Source organism: Petaurus breviceps, unplaced genomic scaffold (genome assembly GCF_028583685.1).
Source record: "Petaurus breviceps papuanus isolate PSGF00001 unplaced genomic scaffold, PetGlider_PUasm1.0 91133, whole genome shotgun sequence".
In the NCBI taxonomy this organism is placed as follows: Eukaryota; Metazoa; Chordata; class Mammalia; order Diprotodontia; family Petauridae; genus Petaurus; species Petaurus breviceps.
Window position 1 is genome coordinate 61075232 of NW_027187419.1, and position 5155 is coordinate 61080386.

Sequence of the window (5155 nt, forward strand, 5' to 3'; positions counted from 1 at the left end):
TTCCTACTATGTGCCAAGCCCTGTGCTACGTGAAATATGTGAAGTCAGTGATAACATTACCCTATTTTGCAGTTGAGAAAACAGACACAGAAGTTGAGTGACTTGTCTAAGGCCTAAGACTATCCCCAATTAGTCTTGTGTGTATCTCCCTTATACCCAATTCATTTTCATGCTGTTTTCTGCTAGACCATGAGCTCTTAGACAGCAGGTATTGTTTTTTGTTTGTTTTTGTTTTCCCTTTCTTTGTATCCCCAGCAATTATCTCAGCATTAGCACATGGTAGATGTTTAATAAATCTGAGTTGACTGACTGATCAAAAGAACAGCATCAAAATAATTAAAAATCAATTGAAATTATAATGGTTGAGCTTGACCCCAAAGAAGAGATGAGAATGCACCTCCTCTTTTTTTATAGTGGGTGTGAACACAGAATATAACTGCAGATAATGTCGAATTTGGTTTATGCATTTCTTAATTTAGACAAACTTTTAAAGTCTTTTTTTATTCTTTATTATAAAGGATGATTCTGTTCTACCACCGTTGCCCCACTGCCCCCATGCCTGGAATACTCTCCCTCCTCATCTCCATCTTTCCTGGTTTGCTTGGCTTCCTTCGAGTCCCAGCTAAAATCTTACCTTCTACCTGAAGACTTTGCCAATTCCTCTCAATTCTAGTACCTTCTGGTTTCGATTTTCATCTTATCTTGTATAGTTGTTACTACCATTAGACTATGAGCTCCTTAAGAGCAGGGACTGTCTTTTACCTTTCTTTGTAACTCCATTGCTTAGCACAGGGCCTGAGACATAGTAGGCACTTTGTAAATGTTTACTGACTTCACTGAATGAGGAGAAAAGAATATGGGAAAATGTAAGTGACAGAAAAATAAACGATATAAATTTCTAAGATTTTAGAGAAAAAGAAAAAATTAACTGAAGGTAGATAATGGAGAGCCTTGAGTGCCAAGCTAAGGAATTTGTATTTTATCCTGTGGGAAAAAGAGACTCACTAAAGGTTTTGTAACAAAGGAAATAACATTCAAACTTGTTTACTGGGGATATTATTTTGTCAACAGTGTTTAGTATAAATTAATTAGAAAGTGTAGAGACTGGAGTCAAGAAAACCAATTATGAGGATATTACAATCACCCAGGTGAAAATTAATGAAAATGGCAGCAATAAGAGTGGGAAAAGAAGGAGAGATATAAGCTATTGTGTATATAGAATCAATTAGACCCACCAACTGATCTCATGGAGGGGGTGAGGTAGACAGAAAAGTCAAGAAGGACTCTATTACAGTAAAAGAGGACTCCATTACTGCCAAATTTATTGAACAATTACATCTCTCTTTCCCTCTCTGTGCATCTGACAAACAACAATTCACACAAAACATCTTCCATTCCTAAATTATATTCCTTATTACTCAACCTTTCAGAATTCTATCTTCCCTAAGATTCAACCTCTGCTGAGCCTTCCCCAATTCCCCTACTTGGTATGTATGTATGTATGTGTATATATGTGTGTGTGTGTGTGTGTGTGTGTGTGTGTATGTATGTGTATATATATATATATACATATATACTCACTTTCTCTAAAATTTTCCTAAATCACTTTGTGTGACCTATTTCCCACTTTCACTTACTAGCCTATATCCTTATTTTACAATTATCTATATACATCTTTTATCTTCTGAGAAAGATCCTTAAGGGCAGGGAATGTTTTGCTTTTTATCTTTGTATCCCGAATGTTTAGCAGAATAATGAAAATCATAATAAACATTTAATAAATGCTTACTGAATTAAATTCAACTCTAAAGGCTTTCCACCAACAAGGTGTCCCTCATTCATTCATGTTGATATAATGTCCTGTTCTTTTAATGTTGTTGCTGAGTTAAATCTACTCAGAGCTCTAAAAGAAACAATTACTCTGAGAAACAGTTGCTGAAGGTTGAGTTTTACTCAAAGGTCTCAGAGATGAACAGTATATAGTATATTGAAGACTTAATGACCCCAGAATTGTTCCATAGGATAAATGTAATTTATGGATTTATAGACAGAAAATGAGAGTTTGATTACTAATTATGAACTAAGGTGATGTGTTGACACAAAAGATCAAGAGTTTGAACTCAAAAAGATAAAAGAGGTGTAAGCACCGGCCCCGGAGTCAGGAGGACCTGAGTTTGGTTCTGGCCTCAAACACTTAACACCCACACACACAAAAAAAACTAGCCATGTAACCTTGGGCAAGTTACTTAACCCCAATTGCCCTCCAAAAGGCAAAAAGGAAAAAAAAAGACAAAAGAGGTGAAAGTACAGATTTCAGACTTGTGTAAGTTTGAAACTGGAAGTGGGGGAATCTCCAGTTGTGGCTGAGGAGCAAATCCACCTGAGCAGAGGAACAGAATAGAAACAAAAAACAGAGAAGTCACCCAGTGGATCAACTAGTTTCAGTGAGATGTCATGGTTAGTGAGGAGTTAGTCAAACATTACATGATTCAGTTTAGCAGTAAATGAAGTATCTGTTCAACACAGAAGTTACATCCATCAAGGATTTGTTATTTCCTAAGACAGAAAGAGAATGCTGAAATATATGGTTGCAGAGTTGTTATTCTGAGCACATGGACTTTATTCATGTATCATTTTGGCAGGATTCTTCAATTGTGTGCACACTCATACAGCTGATTGAATTAGAGGGCAAGTGTAACCTAGGTTTGTGTGTGAATTGTGATAGATGTATTAATCCTATATTTTCTTTGATCTATGAATACCTATGGCATCATTATTCTACTTTATTGATAAGTAAATGGTTATTATTAAGATGTGTATCATTATTGTAATTTAATTATATAAATTTATATAATATTTATATAAAAGGAAGAGTATTGGAGAGAATTCAGTAACTGAAGTAGTCAGTAGGGAAAGTGTATTTCTCCTCAATAATGTTATCCACTAGGACACTAAGGTAATTTGTGTATAACCTGGTGGTGGTGGTGGTGGTGCTGGAGCTGGAGCTGGTGCTGGTGGTGGTCGTTCTCTGAAAACCTGAACCTGCTAGTGTGAAGGAAGGTTGGAACAAGCAAGCCAACCCAGAAAGTAAATGTCCACATGTCTCTGTGAGAGATATTAGATGCTAATGGTGTGGCAAACACACCCTGCACATTAAGATCACATACAGTTCCCTGGTAGATGTAGCAAAAGAGGTAACTTTGTGCAACAGTTCTATCATTATCAATACCAAGTGAAACATAAAATAGACATATGCTTGCCAAATGTGTTTGCAACTCTTGTAGAGGCTGTATAGCAGCAAGCACCCCAGCATCCCCAGGGTCACTGCCAACACAGGTTCTTAGATCTGCTTTGTTAAAGGAAAGCAACTCAAAATGGGTTAACAAGCTTACTTCAATCAGTCAAACATGTATGGTTTACCTTGTTCAGGGGAAAAAGGTCAGCACCCTGAACTTCAAAGTATACAGGCAGAATTATCAAGACAGAAACAGATCAAGTAGACAGCTTTCCAAACCGTCCAACCATTACATTCATACCAAATCAACATCTGGGTTTCAACATCTGGGTTTTTCAAAGCCAGGGGGCTCTGGACAATGGCTTCCCAGAATCCATATCAAATCACAGAACACTTCTCAAAGTGAGCCCCAAAACAAAGCTACACATCAGGGCTTATATAGCCTTCTCCTGTCTCAGAGAATGTAACAACCTTTTGGACCCACTGGCCAATCAAAAAGTATCTACTGAAAAACAAGCCTCCCACCCCAGGCTCCAGGTGCACTTCAGCCTAGGGGCAGGGAAGATCTTTAAATCTGCATTTCCATTACAGAGGCTCATCACTGAAAGAGGGATTCCCCACAGCTTGGAAGGTCTTTCAGATGTTACTGTTGGTAGATGACATTGTTCTGTAATCAAGCCCCAGAACACTACAGACTATGCTACACAGTTGCATGTGCCTCATAAGACCCCTAACCCAAGCATAAAGTGTTTTTGCACCATTAATAAATAAGATAAAATGTTATTTCAATAATACTTTATTTCATCCTTCTATTATATATGTTTGTGTATTCTTTTATTATACATAATATTAATAATATGGTGTATTGCATGCATGTGTGTGATTTATAAATAAATATACTGAGAATACAAGTGTATATGAAGAATATATATTCTAAAGAATACATAAATGTATATGAAGAATAAATATACATATCTTTATCTTTCAAAATGTTTTAAAAATAGAATTAGAAGTATCTTTCATTAATAGGACAAAAAGTATATATTGGGGTTGGAGTGGAGCCAAGATGGTGGATTAGAGGCAGCAACACAGCCAAACTCTTCTGACATTTCCCAGTACATGTTCCAAAATTTGGAGACCACTAGTCTAGGCAAAACCAAGGTGAACTGGCCTGTGACCTGCACTGTCTTGGTGTTGTTTAGAAAACAAAGCTTCATCACCAAATTTTTAAAATATGAGGAAAACCTAACTTTGAAACTTAGAAAAGATAAAGAAAAGAGCAAAGAAGGCAAAATAAATCAAGAAAATTATCAGGGATTGCATAGGTTTAGGGTTATAAAAATTTTAAATCTAAAATATGTTGCTAATTAACTATGGGAGTATAAAATACAAAGAATTAACAAAACAGGAAGTAAATAACTTTAGCTTTAGACCAATTTTTCTTTTTTGCTTTTTTTTTTTTTGGAGGGGGAAGGCAGGGCAATTGGGGTTAAGTGTCTCGCCCAAGGTCACACAGCTAGTTTTGTGTTAAGTGTTTGAGGCCGGATTTGAACTCAGGTCCTCCTGACTCCAGGGCTGGTGCTCTATTCCCTGCATCACCTAGCCACCTCCATAGACCAATTTCAAAAGGAGAAATCTATCAAGCTATTAGAGTCTCTCTATAAAAAGACACTAGGACTATTTAGAGGGATTCAGAAGCAAGTTCTACCAACCTTTTAAATAACAAATAACTCCTATACTAACTATATAGAGTACTTCACAACATAGTAAAAGATGGTATGCTACCTAGTTATTTCTGTGAGGCAAATATAGTCATTGGTTAATAGATTTCCATTATTATGGAATATTATTATATTATTATATTATATTATATTCCAATAGGACTTTCCAACTATCACATGAGATGAAGAAACCAAGGAA